Genomic DNA, 21,583 nt, shown 5'->3' on the forward strand with positions numbered 1-21,583 from the left:
TTGAACAAATGTTAACACATGTATTCCACTCTGATAATTTTATATTTAGGGCAGAGCGAAAACGAACTGTTCAGGTTTCTCCAAATGGATATCGTTAGAATTTTGAACTTGTCTTCTAAAAAGAGCCATTATCTTTGGGATGAAATAATTCACACTTCCCTCCTAAATACATTAATAGAAGTAGGTTCTCTTGATTTCATTTGAACTCCATTACGTGCCCTTAGTACTGCAGCCTCACTATTACATTATCGGTGGGTGGGTGGGGGAGTAAAGACTCACGTTAAGGTTTTAAATTTATTTTCTACTTGTCTTCCAAATGGTTTCTTCAATAAAAGCAAGAGGTAATGTGGTAAAGTTTTAACTCAGATACAGATCTTAATTTTTTCCTTAAACCAAAAAAAATAAAAATTCTAATGCTATTATTTTGCATCAGCCATCACAAATTACTTCGTATTAAAACGTAAAACTGCAAGATTTGACAGCCAGCATACAAAGAGAACAGAAAGTGACCTTGAACAGCAGTGTATAAAAATACATTTATCACTGAAATGGCATGCTGCCTGTCAGTCAATATATGCCTCTCATTTGTTCAGAGGTTCTCCTGCTGTGATTCCCTCATTACAATTTGCTTTTACTTCCTGGGCAAATGACAAGCTGAAAATGAGGCAGCGTCTTTCCTGACCAAACTTAATCCAGAAAAAATTAGACAACAGCTGCAGCCATCGGAGTGTTACAGCGTGTCTCACAAAACGTTATCTCAAATGTACTCGCTCAGACGCCCCCCCTCGAAACATTACACGATGCTAAACAAGAGAGTTGAACAACGTTGCCCCATATCCTCCAAGCCCATCACATTTTATTAAGTTATTTACGCTGATCTCTTTAAAAAAAAAAAATCAATGCCGCCTATTTTTCAAGCAACGCCGGACGTTTACAAAGATTTGATTTACATCCCCAGTTTAAGACGCGCACGGCTTCTTTTTCTGTTTCAGATATTTCAAGATGACACTGCCAAAAAATTAATATGGCAGTAAAGTCAACAGCGCGTTCTGAGCAGTTATTCCTAATTAGGAGCGCTCACCTCTAAGTGGATGCAGTTAAGGGGCTGGGCTCCCAAGATTACTATAAGGGGCATAAAATACTTCAGAGCAAAGACAGCTGATATCTCCCTATGTGTGTAAACATGCATGAGCGCATGGCTGCTGTAAACTGCTAGGACATCTTTTTTAAAAAAAAGAACTCTCATCTCCCCCCCCCCCCCCCCGCAACACACATAGGCAAGCAGTGAATTACAAGTGACCTTTATCTAGATGAGGTAAGAATATTTCAATCAGCTCAGAGAAGCACCTTTGGGGAAGGGGAACATCTTGCTTCATAGGAATAAACCTTAAATGATAATTCATGTTACTCATTTAAAAAAACCCAACATGATAAAGAAACTATGCATAGAATAGGAATCCGTCCTCCGCAAAGTAATATTTAATCTTATGAAAGAGTTCATCAAACTGGCTCTATGCTCTAGACTAGTAACAAAAAGACTGCCTCTGAAAACATGATGTAGTATGCGCCTCACACAGTGGGCCAAGAAACCATTGCCATAGATTAAACTTCTCAGGAAGAATTTGCTGTAAGGTACAGTACTAAGAACAGTCGACATGCTGCTGCCGCTGTTATAAATACCTACAAGATTAAGTGACAAAAATGTATTGAATCCACCTAATCAGACAAATAATGATCCTCGAATTTACATGGGCTTGCTGCTATAAATCATTGCACAGTACTTCCTCTTGAACCACAAATCCCATAAGGTTGATGTTCGATACAAGAAATGCTCGCTCGAGAAAGAACACTTTACATGGGGGGGGGAACATAGATCCAGAATCTTAATGCTAACAACCAAACATTAACTGTGATAACATGAATATAAATGTTTATATGAACCTTCACAATTGAACTGAAACAATGCGTCTTAATGGACACAGCTGTTAGAGAACCCCCCCCCCACGGTGGATACATAATGTGGGTGCATTATTATTATTATTGTTGTTGTTGTTGTTGTTGTTGCTTTTACTATGAATTTAATGTATGAATATTGTTTTTATTGATGTACACCACCCTGAGCCCTGTTCCACAGGGGAGGGCAATCTAGAAATGGAATTTAATAGCTAGCTGGAGGTATCTCTTGGAAGCAAGTTGGACTTTTTAATTTGGGCCTAGACCCTGGATCATAAAAGCTGCTTATTGCTAATCATTTCCATTGATTTATTAGATTCTGCATCTCACTTTTTGACCAGAGTTCCCAAAGTGGTCCATGACACTGACAAAATCAACAATTGTACATCTTACAATTGTAAAAAGAAAACCACACAAGAAATGAACGCATAAGGAGACAGCAATTGGGAGTAAAAGAAGAGGGAAATGGACTGGGGGGGGACCCACAGATTTAGAACCATAGAATCATAGAGTTGGAAAGGACCTCCCAGGGTCATCTAGTCCAACCCCCTGCATAATGCAGGAAATTGCGGGGTAGGGCGGGGTAGAAATACTCGAATAAATAAATAAATAAATAAATATCTCCCCCACCCCCCACCCCCAGTGACCACTGTTCAATGCCCAGAAGATGACCAAAAACAAAACAAAAAACAAAAAAACCCTCCAGGATCTCCAGCCAAACTGGCCTGGAGAAAAATTGCTTCCTGACCCCAAAGTGGCGATCAGCATTTCCCTGGGCATGTAAGAAAGGGGCCACAAGAACTAAGCACTGATAACAACCCTTCCTGCCCTCCCCTCTCATGATCTGCCTAAGTTCACAGAATCAGCATTGCTGTCAGACGGCTATCTAGCCTAGCTTTTTAAAACCATTAAAAAAGATGCACTGAGGCCTAAACGACTGTGTACCAGTCTGCTTTACAGAAGTGGTATGCGACAATAAATTTTAAATCAGGATAACAATACATAAAATAAGGATCTTTGCAAAATGTGTATAGAAATAGAATGCATGTTTGTAGCTTGTACAGTCTGGCATTTTGATGAAGTACAAGAAAACAACAGCTATTTTGTTCAGTTAACTGTATTGCAAATTTGTAATACTTCATCTTGCTCACAATGAGAGGCAAGATTTCAGATATTAACGAATCAAATCACAAAACGAAACAAACTCATTATCAATGTTATTACACAGAAGACATATTTTAAAGTGATATTCAGTGACAAACTTATTTTTTAAATTCTGGCACCTGACTGTCAGGGAGAAATAAGAAAACAGCAGATGAGGTAACTGAAAAAAATATATTTTCTGATCAGTAGATCTGCATAGATCTCATAACATATACAATTGTGCTCAGTGGTACGAACAGAAGAACAGTTGGTTTTATACCTCACACTTCACTACCTGAAGATGTCTTAGAGTGGCTTACAATCATCTTCCCTTCCTCTCCCCACAACAGACACCCTTTGTGAGGTAGGTGGGGCTGAGAGAGCTCTGAGAGAACTGTGACTGACCCAAGGTCACCCAGCTGGCTTCATGTGGAGGAGTGGGGAATGAAACCCGGTTCTCCAGATTAGAGTCTGCCGCTCTTAACCACTACACCGAACTGGCTCTTTGGAAAGAGACATAAGTTCCATTTCTGACTGACTGACCTGGGAGGGGGGGGGGGCTTTGATTTTACAGAAGCAGTGTCTATACTGTTCTATGGAGTTGCTTACCTGTTACAGAGACAAATTCTACTTGTATAAATGGATTACAGGCAGTGCTACAGGGTGGGGAATGGGGGAAGAGAGGGAAAACTGTAGTTTGCCCCAAGGTTTATTGAATGTTTTATCCTATTCTTACCACACTGTCTTCTTCTATTCCATTTTCTGAATTATGATTGATTTATCATGCCTGGTACCAGTGTTCCCTCTAAGCTGAGTTAGTGTGAGCTAGCTCACAGTTTTTTAGCCTCCAGCTCACACATTTTTGTCTCCGCTCAGGAAGGAGGGCTCTAGAGCAAACTAATTTTATGCAGCAGCCGAATCGCTCGCTCACCACTTTAATGCCAGTAGCTCACGAAGCAGAAGTTTTGCTCACGAGACTCCACGGCTTAGAGGGAACATTGCCTGGTACCTTTTTCTTCTGCATTATATTTCTAATCTTGTTGAAATATACTGGGTTCAGATGCATTGAGTGATTCGCTCATAGTTTATTAGTGGCTTCAGCTTGAGCTAAAGACAACTCTGGCAGGGCCGGAGCCCTGCTTTTAAGCCCGTAGAACGGCACACCCATCACACAACCACTCCCAACAATAGGCTGTTCACAGAGGCACTCCTGGGTGATAGGTCCATCCCAGGATCCCAGCAGTCCATTGTTCCGTGTCCCCAAGCTGGGGCTGATGAGATTAGGCGCAGTACATAACACTTGTGATCCTAATCCTATTGTATTGTTTACCAAATGATTTACATTTTTTATATTGTATGATCCACCTTGGAAGTGGTTGCTATTTTATTCAGGGTTGCTATTTTTTTACACATACATAGACTCCATATAAAATTCTATCTTTCTATTTTTCCAAAAAACAAAACAAAACATCGGTCACACAAACAATTATTTAATACTTACTCTCTAAATCTTATTCCTGGGCTGCTATTCAGTCGACAGGACTGTACCAGATTCTGCTCCAGTGTGAGGACACTCAAACCCCACAAGGATCTTCAGAAGCCATCAAAAATACAGAAGTAGAAGCCATAGAGCGCAAAAGTGGGCTTGAAGCTCAACATCAAAAAAACTAAGATCATGGCATCCGGCCCCATCACTCCTTGGCAAATAGAAGGGGAAGTCGTGGAAGTGGTGACAGACTTCACGTTCCTGGGATCCCAGATCACCGCAGACTGTGACAGCAGCCATGAAATTAAAAGACGCCTGCTCCTTGGGAGGAAAGCGATGGCGAACCTAAACAGCATGATAAAAAGTAGAGACATCACCCTGCCAACAAAAGTCCGCATGGTCAAAGCAATGGTATTCCCAGTAGTCATGTATGGCTGTGAGAGTTGGACTATAAGGAAGGCCGAGCGCCGAAGAATAGATTCTTTTGAACTATGGTGCTGGAGGAGACTCTTGAGAGTCCCTTGGACTGCAAGAAGAACAAATCAGTCAATCCTCAAAGAAATCAACCCTGACTGTTCCCTGGAAGGCCAGATAATGAAACTGAAGCTCAAATACTTTGGCCACCAAATGAGAAGGGAGCACTCACTGGAGAAGACCCTGATGCTGGGAAAGATTGAAGGTCAAAGAAGACGGGGACGGCAAAGGATGAGATGGTTAGACAGTGTCATAGATGCAACGAACATGAAATTGAGCAAACTTCAGAGGACGGTGGAAGACAGGAGGGCCTGGCGGGAGCTGGTCCATGGGGTCGTGAAGAGTCGGACTCGACTGTGCGACTGAACAACAAAGAAGCCATAGATGCAGAAAGTCTTAAAATAATGTCAGGTTTTTGGGACCAGGACCTGAAAAACCATGCAAGGCATAGCTTGAGGCTTTGGGGTTAAGATTCCTGAACTGCAGTGGTCTTAGAATTCATGGCAAACGTCTGTTCACAGGAATGGACTTTCAAAAGCAGTTTGTAGTATCAGTATCTGGGAAACGATACGAAAACTTGTTGTGGATATCATGAAGCTAAATTTGGTTCTAACCCCTGAAATAGCTTTACTGAATATGATACCAGAGGATCATAAACCAAATGAAAAATATGTATTAACATATATAATGACTACTGCAAGAATATTAATGGCCAAATATTGGAAACAAGATAAGAGTCCCAACAAGACAGGAAACACTAGCAAAGTTGATGGAAGTAGCAGAAATGGATAAGCTAACCTTAATTCTCCAAGGGGAATATGAAAATGTGTTTATTAAAAAATGGGAAAGATTACATAACTGGATTTATAATAGATAGGAAATTTTGACTCAAATGTATAAAAGAATGGAAATATGTAAATGTCAAATAAGACGCAATGACTGGAAAGACGAATGTATGTTAATGTGAATTAAGAGTGAAAAGGATAAATAAAAAATGCAGTTTGTCACAGCATGGGGGGGTGCTTGCTGCTAAAAGAATCAAAGTCATACAGAGTTAGGGTTGCTTTTGGAGGCTCCAATTTGCCCCTGGCCAGCTGGCCAGAGGGGGAAGCCCTGCCCCCAAGAGCAGCAACCCACTCAGCCACCCCTCTCCCTCCCCTCCTGCCAGATTTAAAGGGCTTCAGATGATCAGTGGGGACCACATAGCCCACAAATCATCTGGAGGACCCTTTGAGAGCCAGTTTGGTGTAGTGGTTAAGTGCGCGGACTCTAATCTGGGAGAACCAGGTTTGGTTCCCCACTCCTCCACTTGCACCTGGCTGGATGACCTTGGGCAAGCCATAGTTCTGATAAGAGCTGTCCTTGAAAAAGAGCAGTTTCTGTCAGAGTTCTATCAGCCCCACCTACCTCACAGGGTGTCTGTTGTGGGGAGGGGAAGGGGAAGGAGTTTGTAAGCCGCTCTGAGACACCTTTGGGTAGTGAAGGGCGGGGTATAAATCCAATCTCTTCCTCCTCTTCTCTTCTTTAAATCTAGCAGGAGGGAGGGGGCAGTTGTGGGCCCATTTAAAGGGTCTTTTTGTGAGCTGAGTGTGCGGCCCGCAATTGCCCCCTCCCTCTCTCAGCCCCACCAGTCTGTTGTGGGGAGGGGAAGGGAAAGGAGTTTGTAATCCACTCTGACTCCTCCTCCTCTTCTTCTCCTTCTTCTTCTGTGCTTATGTTCTCTTTGATGGTTCGAGACTCCTAAAATCCCACTGCATTCATCATTGGACGTCCCATTTTTGTGATTCTATTGGCTCACTCTGTGTAACCTGCCTTCAGTCCCTGGGAGAAAGGCGGACTATAAACACTGTAAATACATAGATGAGCGTGTAAGCCGCGCAGCTTGAAAATCTTCTTTCAATTCACTTGTGCGAACTGCACTTGGGTTGGCTTTTGACAATGTACCGAAGCCAGGAAAGCGGATGAAAAAGGGATTTGTTAAGTCAGCATTTGAAATAACAGCATAAAGTACAAAGCGGCGTACGGGGGAGAGTCGTGGTTTCCTGAACAGCGAGACAGCTGAGTGGTATTCAGCACCTAGCTCCCTCTTACCCTGGAAACGTGACAAAAAGATCACTTGCTCATCAGCTTCCCCGGCTTCAATGACATCCAGGCAGCCTCTCTGCAATTTCCATCTCAAGGATCAACCTCGCAGGTTGTCATGTTTCAACAAAGGAGACACTCCTGCTACAAAAGGAAGAGGTATTTGGCTGTAAAATGTTCAGCGCCACTTGACCCATAAGCTCTGGTCAAGTGTTTCCCCATAAAGCGGGGTGCCGTTTTATTCAGACGGCAATTCCAGCTGTTTGCAATTAATCTCTGAGAGCAAATCAGTGTTCAGAGAGATATTCCGATACAATTTCGCCCCTTTTAAAACAAAACAAAACAGATCAATCTTATTTGTTTCAAACTCATCGCGGGAGAAAGGAAGCGTTTTATAATGGAGGCCTCTTCTGAGCTCCGGAGCCACAGATCAGACCGTAATATTAGGATGCCTCTCTTGAATGAGTGGGGGGGAAAAGAAGACTCTTCAACGCAATCATGCTTTTGGCTGGAAGAAGTCTTTCTGCACACTAAATGACAGTATTGCAGAGGATGGCAGAAGCTGCCTTGCGAACCTTGATGCGTCTGGAGTCAAGCTTGAACACCTGCTCGTTCGGCTCATCTCCCGTCCACCACTGGGGATCAGGCGGCCAATTAACTGACAGGCTCTTCACAACATGTGTCTGTCTAGTCACAGGAACTCTGCTGCATCCCAGACTTACTGGGGCAGAAGCCCAGATTAATTCCCCTTCTCACCTGGGTTGAAAAGGAGATATCCCTCCTGTTCTCTGCAGCTCAAATTCTCATTTTGTGATGGTGGTGGTGGGGAGAAACAGATCACTATTCATCTCCAGAGTGGAGAAGGGGCGGGGGGTCCAGTATGGTGTGGCATGGCAGCGTTGGACTAGAATCTGGCAGACCTGGGTTCAAATCTCCACACTGCCATGGGAGCCAGCTGTGTGACCCTGGGCCAGTCACGCTCTCTCATTCTAACCTACCTCACAGTGTTGCTGTGAGGATGAAATGGGGAGAGGAGGAGGATGTAAGCTGCCTTGATGGGGTGAAAGATCAGGTGTGAATAAAGTGAAGTAATTCTTCCCACCCCAAGCTGTGATCTTGGGCGGCAAAGAAAAGGAGATAAATTATATCTTCTCCATTTTGTAATGGGGGGGGGGATCAAAAGTATTGCTTCTAACCATCCCCCTCCAAAATGGAGGGGAGGGGCCAGATGCAAAGAAAAGGAGAAAAATTATATCTTCTCCATTTTGTAATTGGGTGGGGGGGAAATAAAAAGTATTGCTTCTAACCACCCCCCTCCAAAATGGAGGGGAGGGGCCAGAAAAGATCTGTTTCTCTTCTCCCTTTTGCAATGGGGAGGGCAAATGCTGACTGGTGGTGATCTCCAGCTTCACCGTGTAGCAGTTTTTCTGAGGAGAAACAGATCAGAAGCCCATTCCCAGCTGTTCCCCCCATCAGCTGTGAGGCAGCTTCTGATTCCCCCCAAAGCTTTCCTACATCCCAGCACAACAAGGCTAGGATACAGAGAAGTGGAGGGAGATCAGAATTTGACTCCCAGCTAATCCCCAATCAGCTGTGAGTCTGCCGCTGACCCACAGGCCCCTGGCCGCTTGCTCGGCAGCTCAAGTTGCTTGATGCAAGCTGAACACAATCTTCAATGGCTCATGGTCGGACCCTGAGTGTCAAACGAGGCACGCTTGAATGTTGAACAGCTTTCCTGTGGAATCTGAGGCATCCCTAGTCCAGAGTTGCAGGGTACAAAGGTACTAAACATAAACACGCATTTCACAAGAGATCCACGGTAACCATGAACTCACGATGAAATGTGTGTGCTTGAAGACTGATTTCCCACAAGCTGCTGCTCCGCGCTCGCTCTTCCCTTTGTCCCGATCGCACGTGTCAATTTCACACCATGTGCTGCGCGGCCGCATTTTGCCCCACAGCTTCGCCCGATTTCCCCACGTCTACTCGATCCTGTTTTTTGAGGACTAAGTAGACGCGGGGGAAATCGGGCGAAGCTGTGGGGCAGAATGTGGCCATGCAGCACATGGTGTGAAATTGACACGTACGATCGGGGCAAAGGGAAGAGCGAGCGCGGAGCAGCAGCTTGTGGGAAATGGGTAAAAGAAAGGAACTGTCCTCCATCTTTAGAGGCCCTTCCTCTGGTTGAAGATCCACGTCTCTCAGAGGACAACTTCAGCCTTTGCTCAGTGAGGTGTAAGATGCAAGCCATTTAGTTTCATGGGATCCACAGAACTGTCATCAGAATTCCGCTCTTAGGGCTGGATCCCAGCAACCAATCAGTGGAAGGGATGGGGATTTGTGCTGCGTTCCCATCTCCACAGCAATACTTTCTAATACTGGGAAAGTTGATTCCTTGGTTGAAGGGACCCATGTGGGCAAACAGCTATGTGGGTTGAGGGGGGGCTGCCGTAAGAAAGGAGAAGTGGGTGACTGGGTCCCCTTTCTCAGGATTCATTCCCCCCCCTCTAGAAGGGACGGGGGGAGGAACGCAATTAAAGTCTGCCTTCCGCTGACAGATTGATGGATCCAGCCTTGAGAACTGATCCTTCCCTTTGCTACCTCAAAAGCTGCTGCTGAGGGTCACGTGTTTAATGGAACAGTGTGAGATGAATGGAGCTACAGCTTGAGTGCAAAACTAGTAGCAATTGTAAAGCTGTCCTCCCATGAGTGATTTTTTTAATGTGCAAGGACTCCACTCAGTCTAATCAATAAAGTCCAGTGTTCCAAAAAGCCACACATCTGTAAGTCCCAAAACAGGTTGCAACTTTCAGCTGTACATTATTTGCCGGATGCAGAAAAGCCAGAAAATTAGCACATCTCATCAGCTCCGACAGCTTAGTATTTTCCTCTGACTTTCTTGGTTGGGTGGTCAGATTGCCCATAAGAGCTACCAAGGCTCAGAAATCTGAGCACCTGGGCTAAAATCCATTAGAAGTGTCTTTTCTCCCAAACTCCAGTGGTTCCTCCATGGTCTAGATTAACCAAAAACCCAACGTATACATTGTGGCAGCATCTATGGCATCAACATAATCCAGTACATAACTGGCAACCCTCTCCCTTGGTTAGAAGAAGAGATTGGATTTATACCCCGCCCTTCATTACCCGAAGGAGTCTCAGAGTGGTTTATAATCTCCTTTCCCTTCCCCTCTCCACAACTGTCACCCTGTGAGGTAGGCGGGGCTGAGAGATCTCTTTCAAGAACTGCCCTGGAGAGAACATCGCTGAAATAACTTGTGACTGACCCACGGTTACACCAGCAGCTGCATGTGGAGGAGTGGGGAATCAAACTCGGTTCTCCCAGATTAGCTGACTGTACAGATAGAAGTCTGTCTGGTGCAGAAGGAACATAATCACAATTCAGATCCTCTCCCCTTCCTTTACTCACTATACCGGTTTCAGTGCGGGTGCTTCAAGAGGGAATTAGATAAACATCTGGAGCAGAGGTCCATGAGTGGCTATTAACCACACAGTATAGATAGAAACTCTCGGTCTGGGGCGAGTGATACTCTGTATTCTTGGTGCCGGGGGGGCAACAGTGTGATGGCTCCTAGTGTGCTGGCCCCACTGCTGGACCTCCTGGTGGCACCTGGTGTTTTTGGCCACTGTGTGACAGAGTGTTGGACTGGATGGGCCATTGGCCTGATCCAACATTGGCTTCTCTTATGTTCTTATAAAGGTAACTACCATGTTCCCGTGGGAATCATGTCTGCAATCATAGTACCAATATAATGCATAAACTGGGCTTAGAGGTGCAGTAGCACAGGGCCACAGCCCGACTAGAGGCCTTCCTTCCTTCCTTTCCTGAGAATGTGTTGATGTAGCAAGTACTCAGTCCCCACAGTTGAGACCATGGCGCTCGTTCCTTTATTTACTAGACACAGGAGTTGTGTGGCCCACGTCCCATCTTTTGGGGAATGTTTACAAGTAAACAAATGCCTATAAAATGGGAACCCAAATGAAAACGAACAGTACTCGGCCATGTAAGGTGAGTGGGACAGAGAAAAATGGCATCCTTCTGTGTCATCACGGTTGCACACAATAAACCTAAAGGCCAGAAAGCTGTAAAACCTGGATTGCCATTTATATGGATGTAGGAAGATGTTTCACACCAGGTTAGACCACTGATCCGTCTAGCTTAGTAAAACCTTTATTGACGGTTGGGTTTTTTGGTAGGGTTGCCAAGTGGAAATTTCTTATCGGGGGACTCCCGGTTCTTGGCTGGAGCGCGCGCGCACAGCACGCACGTCACCCAGAAGTGACTTGACAATGCTGGGCACGCTGGGGGCGGGGCCACGACCATCCGAGGAAAAAACCATAGGGGTGGGGTTCCCCCCGGGGCCCGATCCGCCGGCAGCGGGGAACGGGCCTCTGGGGCGGGGGTTTCCCCGCCCTCCGGGGGGACTTGGGAAGCCTATTTTTTGGGGGGATTTCAGTTGTGGCCCCTACCCTGTGGGTGACACTTGGGCTGTGCCTTGCCAGACTTGTTTCGTTTCTGCAGGGCACGCAAGACCGAATTGTTTAGGCTGGCCTCTGGAGGGTAACCATGTCTGGGCTGTTTCATTAGTGGTATGGTGATAGCTGCGTAGTTTAATATTTTAATGTTAAAATTGTATATTTGTTATGTGCCTTTACATTGTTTTAACGTATCGGTTTTAATGCTGTAAGCTGCCGTGAGACCCTTTGGGTGAGTGGCAGCTAAAAAAAAAATCTAATAAATATATTTAAAAAATTTCAGCAGAGCAAGAAGTAGCCTCCTTGAGATTCTGTAACTGGAGATGCCAGGGACTGAATCTGCATGCAAAACACACGCTCCGGTACTGACCTGCAGTCCTTCTCTCCATTTACTGTACTGTGCCTTCATTCACTCTGTTCCTACCCCTATTTTAGGGTTTACTTGCTATTTTTCCCCCCCAATAATATTTTTATTTATATATTACATATTGCATAAGAGTATTTCATATCCTTGTATATTATATTATATCCTTGTATATTATACTATATTATAGGAGCCAGTTTGGTGTCGTGGTTAAGTGCGCGGACTCTAATCTGGGAGAACCAGGTTTGATTCCCCACTCCTCCACTTGCACTCAGCTGGATGACCTTGGGCAAGCCGTAGCTCTGATAAGAGCTGTTCTTGAAAAAGAGCAGTTTCTGTCAGAGCTCTCTCAGCCCCACCTACCTCACAGGGTGTCTATTGTGGGGAGGGGGAGGGAAAGGAGTTTGTAAGCTGCTCTGAGACACCTTTGGGTAGTGAAGGGCGGGGTATAAATCCAATCTCTTCTTCTCCTCCTCTTTTCATGAATTAAACAAGAAAAAATAATGAGATTACATTCCATCTGTAAAACTAACACATTAAACTTAATCCCAATCCAGTTTGTAACCTCTTCTTTTCCTATTCCCTTATCCTACCCACTTATGAAACCACCATACAACTCCCTCTAAATCCCATTTTATCCCTTAATACATCCTTTTAAGTATTCCAATAAATTATTCCTCATTCTTCTAACTTCTTTTCTGTTCATTCAGTCTTTATTGTTAATCTATCTACTTCTATACCTAAAAAAGCTGGGTGGGGTTGCCTCCGATACTGGGGCTGAAGGGGGAAACCCCTGCAGCAGGAGGATATCCCTCCGCCCTGTCACCAGAGGTCTTGGGGGGAGCAGGGTTTATTGGCTATTTTATGGTCTGCAGTGATCACGGGGCACCCACTGCTCATGCCACAGACCAGCGGTGGTGTGAATTCTTGCCTATTTAACCGTGCCTACTTTCTCCATGCACCGGAGCATCTGCAGATGCACCCTTTAGGAACTCCCCCTCCTGCAGTACCTTCTCGCACAATGGCTGTTTCTTCCCCCAAAGCCATCGCCAATTAAGAGACTGCCACCCAATTACCACTGAAGCTCCTTTAAAAATATTCACTCGGGAATCCGCTCTTGGAAATAAATAAGGTGGCTTACTCCCCATGCATAGCTTCCGTGAAGCTGCCGTTCGACTGATAAGATTGAAATTGGCATCTCCGAGCTTGTTATGCTGTTTGTGTAGCTCAGCCCCAGCACAGATGGCGACCTGAATATAAGTGCCATACCAGGCTGGACCCAGTTACCCACTCAGTCAGATCTCCAGTGCCTGGCAATGGTCTACGCCAGCACCAAAATAAGCGAAAATGGAAGACCATGCCCAGAATGTGGTCTTATTGGATCCGAACGTACATAGAGCTACGTTCACTTTTCCCAACAAAGGAGAAAGGGGCCGAGGGAAATATGGAAACTTGCGTGGACTTATTTCAGACAACAAAGCTCTTGGAGCTCCCCATTTGGTAAATGTTAGTATTGGGTCTCTTTGTGATAGAGAGTCAATACTAGCAACTCTTCACAGAATCAGGCCCACGATTGCTTTTGAGCACTGCGAGAGCCAGGCATGACAGAAGCAGAAGCCAATAAGGGTGTTTGGGGTCTAACGGAAAGGTGCTATCCACCATCTAATGATCTCCATTGGGACTGCATGCCACTATGTTTCTGGAAGAGGTGCACAGTAAATACTGACACTGGGTTTTGAGCTTGAAATGATGTTATTTGTAGCTTGTTGCTTCTCTCTTTCCTCTTTCACCACACGCCCTCATCACTTTCTTTGTCTGAAGCTTGCCTTTTGATTTGCCGTTAAGTTTCACCTGTGCAGCCATTAAGTTTAACAGCTAATGTAATACCTACTGGCCACTTAAAGGACTCCACCAGCCAATGACATTGTTTGAAAACCGAATATACATTTTTTTTAAAAAAAATCTTTGACTAATTCTTGCCAGCCTTCTTTGCTGAACGCTTTTCACACTCCCCCTCGAATACCCAAATGTGCTTTTTAAAAAACCCCACTTGGAGGTTTGTTCTCGCAAGCTTGGGGGAAAAAAATAACAAGGTTGTTTCTATGCTTTTAAAAAATCTAAACTCTCTAATCACCCCCAAATTGATATGATCACACATCACCAACCGCAGCCCGCTTATGCGGCCAGCCCTTCTAACAGCTGTGTCATAAGGCGCATCCACGTTCCCGGTCAATACCATGCAATCTGCTCTTGCGTTGCATAGTTCACGTACAGTAGTGTGCCCCAAGGCATTTTTACAATCCATACAAGATAGCCCCCAAAAAGGCAAAACCTCAAATGAACTGTATAAAGCACAAGAGAAAGGAAGAGGGGAGAGAAAGGGGGGGGGGACACACAAACCAACCCTATTTCAACCCACACTTTAAAATGGGGAAACCGAGGGATTCATACATTCCGATATCGCCTGGCCGAAGCGATTCTAATTATTCATATAATTTGCTGTGCATTTGGAAAGGAAATGTCATTAAAAATAACAGTTCGTAATAATAATAATAATAATAAAAAACGTGGCATAGCCAGCCACTCGGCATTGTTCTCCTGTTCAAAGGCAACAACTCAAGTGGTGGCTGAACCAGTATTTATTCAACAACGAAAACAGGTGAACGAGATATAATTATACCCTTTTCTACTTTGCAACCCTGTTATTATAGTACTTTGAATACGATTTCCCTTGCACTGCTTCAATTGCATTTCAAATGTACTTCTGACGGTGGATGTGGAAAATGCCGTGAAGTCACGGCTCGCTTATGGTGACCCCTGGTGGGGTTTTCTAGGCAAGAGACGTTCAGAGGCGGTTTGCCATTGCCTGCCTCCACATCACGACCCTGGTATTCCTTGGTGGTCTTGCATCCAAATACTAACCAGGACTGACCCTGCTTAGCTTCCAAGATCTGACGAGATCAGGCTAGTCTGGCCTATCCAGGTCACCAAGTACTTTGGAGAGGGGGATAAAAAGGTTATTTCTGTTAACCTTTGCTAAATGCCCTACATCCTTTGGCCTCATAGCAATCCTCTAAGACAGTCTCAATAGTTGTCTAAGTGTGCATGTGTGTGTGACAAAAATGAGAGGCACCCTCCTCTCTCCCCCCCATGTTGTAAAAAATAATCCATGTCACAAAGGAGATATACAGGACTCTAGCTTTAAAACTAAGGTCTGTACACTTAAGTGAATGTCTGCTTGGCCACATTTAAGAGTATAAAAGCCCCTTGAAAGAGAAGTACTCAGACATTGTTGGGGCTTCATACTGGAGTTCAGCCACCCTGAATTACCACATATTACAGGATGCACCGCATGTGGCAGAGGCACACACAGAGCACTTCCAATCCCTTTCCATGCTTTGGCTTATTTGCATTGCAGGAGTTAGCACAATCTGGATCCTTTTAAACTAACCTTGCAGGTGTTGCCCTATGGAGGTGAAAGACAGCAAGGATTCTAGAATTCATGCACTTGTTTCCCCTTCAGAGAAGACGAGCCCCTTGAAAACAACCTTCCTGCTTGCAAAAGGTCATGTCTAGACTAAGAGTATAGGTCATCCTTTAAAAGATTAAGGAATATGTTTAACTGACACTGTTTTTTTAAACACAGGCAGAGAAAATCAGACAGAGAAAAATAATGATTTAAGACTCCAAGGGAGACTCCAAGGTTGATCGAGCCTTTCCTTGTCAAAAAAAAATGGGGCCACCTGCACACAGAGTAGGGAACACGGCTTGGGGCAAGTTAAATCAGGAAGTGTGTGTGTGTGTGTGGGGGGGGGAGATGCACTCTCCCTAATTGTAATTAATTGTGCACCTACAGCCCAAGGACTCTAAGCTGCGCAGGGGAAGTACCTGGGATGAAGAGTGATGCTTAGGTCAAGGCATACGTTTCTTGAAGCCCAATTTTTCTTCCCGACAGCACAGGGAGAAAGAGAGGTTAAAATCAAGCGTTTCACCCCCTCAGTTTTAAAGCTAAACACGCAGCTCTCGGCTCACCTATCCCCAAGCACTGTGAGGGTCACTGCGCTACTCAGGGCTTGGGGATCAGGAAAACTATTCCATCTAGACCAGTGGTTTCGAACCTTTTTGATATGGTAGCTCACAGTGGTACCCACCTTTTTAGCATTCCATTTTCAAGAACGGCTAACCAGATGCTTTTGGGAAAGGAACGAACATGGCACAAAGGGTGCACCTGCCCCCCCACCAAGAATCTCAATCAAGTGGCATTCTGACAGGCACAGCCTTTGTGTGTGGAGGTTAGATTCCAGCCTACGACCACCCCCTACTCCTCTGTTACTCCCTCTAATCACTCTAGTCGAAGAAGAGATTTGATTTATACCCCACCCTTCATTACCTGAAGGAGTCTCATAGCGGTTTACAATCTCCTTCCCCTCCCCACAACAGACACCCTGTGAGGTAGGTGGGGCTGAGAGAGCTCTTTCGAGAACTGCTCTTTTGAGAACAGCTTTGAAAGAACTTGTAACGGACCCAAGGTCACACCAACAGCTGCATGTGGAGAAGTGGGGAATCAAACCTGGTTCTCCCAGATTAGAGTCTGCATGCTCCTAACCACTACACCAAACTAGGACATGTTTTACTTGATCAACGTGTATATGCAGTGAAAGAAAAAAATTACAACTAATGTATTACAAGGAAGATACTGTTACCAGGGTCAGATCTTGGTTTCTGAGGCAGAATGGAGAGTAGTGGAAAGGGGAGGGGTGGTCATTAGGGGAGGGCTGGCCCATGACCCACCTGCAGAGGCTTCACTTTTGGGTCCCAACCCAAAGGTTGCGAACACTAATCTAGACCTCATTCATGTTACACCATGGCATTATGGATATGAGAATGTCCTATTATTCCCTCCTGCTACGATTCCCCGCAAGGGTCCCAACTTGTTTTATTTGCATTTCTTCTGATCTACAATATGATCTTGAACAATTCTGACTTTTGTGAACTTGATTACGCTGCTCTCAAAAAACAAGGATCGAGAAGACGCGGGGGATATCAGGGGGAGCTGCGGGTCAGCGAATAGTATGAAACTGACCAATGCAAACAAGGGAAACAGAAGAGCAAGGGTGACAGAGCTGCTTGTGGGGAATCGGTCTTAAAATATTTAACAGATGTTCTTTCCTCGCAGGGTATCCTGAGAACTGTAATTTGGGAAGGAGAGGTCCTAGAAAGGAGGTTCTAGGACAGAATGCAGTATCCACAGCACATTAATCAAGCTACAGTTCTAAGAGGTTCAGGTTATCCAACCATGTGGGTTACAAAGACTTAAGAGTAAAGCTTTCTTAAGAGGATGGTGATTTCCACTAACTCCCCTTTCTCATTGTAGACCCCACTATGCTCTCCTGGTTCTCTTGACCCCTCCCCCAATCAGGGAGCAAAGGCGCTCTTCCCTCTTATGAAAATGCAAGTGCCTAAGTCTTTGGAACTGTGTGGCTGGAGACAGATACACGACTGCAAAACTGGTATATGTCTGTATTGCAGATATGTTCCTGCAGTCCTTGTATGGAGGGACTAAAGTCACTACCATGTTAGCATACTGGTTCCAAAGGACAGCAGCTAGGGATGCCAGCCTCCAGGTGGGACCTGGGGATCCCCTGGAATTAGAGCTCATCTCCAGACTACAGAGATCAATTCCCTTGTAGAAAATGGATGCTTTGGAGGTTGGGCTCTATGGCAATTTAACCCACTGAGGTCCCTGACCTCCTCAGGCTCCATCCCCAAATCTCCAGGAGTTTCCCAACCTGGTGGCAACCCAACCTCCCCTCCATACTCTGCTGCCTTATCCTGAGTCAGCCCAGTGGTCTATCAAGGTCAATACCATCTACTCTGGCTGGCAGCAGCTATCCAGGGTCTCAGGCTGGAGGTTATAGCATCTGAACTTTGAATTAAGTGAGCTCTGACTCACAATAGCTCATGCTGGAATAAATGTTGTTAGTCTTTAAGGTACCACTGCACTTCTGTTTTATCCTGCTACAACAGGCAAACATATCTAGCCCACTGCAATTCTCAGGCTGGAGGTCTTTCACCTCCCCTATTACCTGATTCCACCCACCCCCCCAAACTGGGGATTGAACCTGGGACCTTTTGCATGTGAAGCAGATGCCCTACCACTAAGCCACACCCCCTCTTTAGTCCAGGCCTAGCTAATGGAGCACAGTTATGGATTGCTTTAATGGCAGCAGCATTAGTATTTATCAATACACATTTATCCAGAGAGATTCTTTTTGGCTGGTTTGCTTTGATTTGACAACATCCAAATGAAAAATCTGCTCCTACTCTAAGTTGAGTTGAGACTTACTTCCTGGTAAATGTGTTTTTGGCTTCGGATATTAGCGATGGGAAACAAGTCCGACTGATTGCGGCGACGTTTATTTCCAAGTTAAGTGTGCTTAAGATCCCATCCTAACTAACCGGCCCCCCAGCATAGCTGAGCCAAATTTCCTGGGTTTGTTTCCCCTTGATTGTAGAGGAACAAACAGCTGCTTTATACTTGACGTTTTTGTTGAGTACGAAGCATTTATCAAGTATGCACTTTGCCATCAATGAAACATAGCAGGAGTGTTTATTGTGCAGCAAAGGAGAGAGAATGGTGCACTTTTGCCAAAATTTATTTATTTATAAACTCTTGCACCGTGCTTTATGAATATACCTGCTCCCCCCTGCCCCAATGCACAGAGATTTTTCTCCATGTAGGAAAAGTGGAACATATGAACAGGCCCTTCACCTTGACTATGAGTGACAAGGTGTACAATATATTTAACCAAGCTCTGCCTCACTTTAGCCAAAAGACAAATTCTCACTCACAGAATGACCATGTAAAAGTCTATGCTGAAATTTATATTATCAGCTCAGTATAACAAGCCAGTTCATTTTTTTTAAAAAAACACCACCCTGAGTTTGTGTTCCATGCAACTCTACAGCGGCTTAGCACAGGTGACTATTTGGCATTTAAAAGTCAAAGACGACTATGGGCTATCATGTCCCTTTCAAAGAAAAATACTACTAAGACCCCTGTCAAATATGCATCCCCACTCAATCACCAGTTTGGTGTAGTGGTTAAGTGCGCGGACTCTAATCTGGGAGAACCGGGTTTGAGTCTCCACTCCTCCACTTGCACCTGTTGATGTGACCTTGGGTCAGTCACAAGCTCGGGCACAGCTGTCCTTGAAAAAGAGCAGTTTGTGTCAGAGTTCTCTCAGCCCCACCCACCTCACAGGGTGTCTGTTGTGGGGAGGGGAAGGGAGAGGAGTTTGTAAGCCGGGGTATAAATCCAATCTCCTCCTCCTCCTCCTCCTCCTCTTCTTCTTCTCCTCCCGATCACAAGGGCCATTGGCCTGATCCAACATTGGTTTCTCTTATGTTCTTATGTTCAAGGGGGAAAAAGAGAGCTGTTCAAGCAAGGTTTTAGAGCTCCCAGAACGTGTATGACAATATTTCACATTTTCAAAACAATTTTAATGGGACTTATTTTTATTGTCCAAGTAATGAATTTTTTTTTGGACTGGCTCTCAACATTACTATACTATTTCTGTGGTGGCGCAGAGTTAAATGTACAGGGGAGGACAGCTCAGTATTTCACTTCTACTTTGGGGCATTTAAATTTTTACATATCCGCGCCCACGGCTAAATTCAGATTTTGCTTCCTATTTTAACAGTCAGAAGGCAATGCAAACATGCTTTTCAGACTGTTATGTTGACATCAGTACATTAAAGCACAGATTATACAAGGTATATATTAAAGCTCACTACCATCATTGTATATTCAATGAGAGGGGGGAAAAATTAAAAGCAAGATTTCTTTAAAAAGTGGTAACTCAAAGGCCAACTTCAGTTGTGCAAACACACTGCAGTAATATCAATGAGCTTGTGATGTTCTATGTTTATCATGAGATAATCACACCCCTGGAGGATTAAAGGCACTCAGCTGAACCTTGTGCCTCCTAACACACTTGGGGTGTCATTATCTGATGATAACCCTACTCCCTGTCAAGCCTTATTGCTTAATTAGGGGTTACGAGGGTGATAACAAGACTAAAAGAAATCGGGAGGAACGGCACCCAAGATGAGCGATACCTTAATCAACTCAAATCTAGCAGCTGAAAATGGACATGGCTAACAAAAGGCATATAATCACTTAGCGGTAATTATGTGCTATACAAGAATGCATCAGCTGAGAGGTGGAGCGGAAATTCCCACACTTAATCGTTGGCCCTGTCAATGGTTTTGTGAAAGGAAATTTAATAAGTGTGCTTAAGAAACATTATATTCAGCGAGCACCTGAAGGCAGATTGTTCGGGCAAAAAACGAATCCTCGTAATCCAGTATTTAATGATAGGGTAAGCAAGGGAAGAGCACTCCAGAATACGATCAAGGAGGAGAGCTAAAACTACCTACCTAAGCATGTACACTAGCTATATATTTGTGCCATTAAAAGATGCAGTCAGGGACTGAACGATGGGCAAATGCTATAAACACACAGGATGAGGTATGTAGAAGTTAGGGGTCTTTTGTTCTGTTTTGTAAACACTTGCCCTGTTTTGCAGACAGAACACACTAACGGGTCTGGTATGCTCGGAACTGCTTTCCAATTCACAGTGAAACATCAATTATCGTTATCAAACAACAATATCTCATCTCAGTCCATTATCAAGATGGAGTCTTATTTTAGCTGGACTGCAGCCTTATCTGTATATCAAGGCGGGCCGCGGTGGCAGAGAGTGAGTGAAAGGCTGTGAAAATAATCAATAATAATCATCAAATTGTGGCCGACAGGTTGTGAGGATGGAAGTTTTTGATGAAACCTCAACCTTTTTTTGGTGTGTGTGTGCGTGCAGATGATAAGGTTTAACCTTTACAATACCTGATAACTATGCCTCAGAAGATGCAGCCCCAGCATACACTTAAAAGAGGCTCGGGCATTTAAAACAGGGCCAGAACAGGAAAGGGTATCACAGTGGCTTACCAGAGAGCATCCTCCATTCAGGAAGGACAAGGAAGGGCTGCATGGAGATATCATGTGGCGCTTTGCAGCCAGATAATGCTATTGTACGGCTAGAATTCAAATATCTATCACAAATGGAAGTGATAAGAAAATAAAGGTCAACTGCTTGCATAAGAATGGAGGCACTGGAATCAAGTTGAAAATCACTGCGGGTGTAAATTTTAGTAGGATCCAAACGATAAATGGTTTGGTTATCTGGAAGGCACAGATATGCCTTTTCATCTGCACATGAAGACAGTTTCAGTGGGTAGCCATGTTAGTGTGCAGTAGAAGAGGTAGATTTGAGTCCAGCTGCACCTTAGAGGCCAACAAAATTTTGGAGATATAAGCTTTTGAGTCAAAGCACCCTAGAGACCAACAAAATTTTGGGAGCCTTGACTCTTGGAAGATTATACCCCCCAAAACTTGCTGGTCTCTAATTGCGACAAGATGGGAATCTAGCTCTTTGTCCACAACAGAACTAGGAACAAATAGCTGGTGGTGCAGAATGCGGCGGCCAGGCTGGTTGCTGGTGCCTCGAAACGGGACCACATCCAGC

The 21,583-nt window shown here is 44.6% G+C and overlaps 1 protein-coding gene across 1 annotated transcript in view; it reads right to left on the minus strand.

The window, feature by feature from the left end:
• WDR7 (WD repeat domain 7) overlaps positions 1–21,583 on the minus strand; it is a gene marked incomplete at its 5' end in the record, with an annotated part of 300,870 nt that overhangs the window by 26,502 nt on the left and 252,785 nt on the right. The gene's annotated exons all lie outside the window — the stretch shown is intronic.

The sequence above is a fragment of the Gekko japonicus genome, unplaced genomic scaffold (genome assembly GCF_001447785.1).
Source record: "Gekko japonicus isolate JY-2015 unplaced genomic scaffold, Gekko_japonicus_V1.1 scaffold2013, whole genome shotgun sequence".
NCBI lineage: Eukaryota > Metazoa > Chordata > Lepidosauria > Squamata > Gekkonidae > Gekko > Gekko japonicus.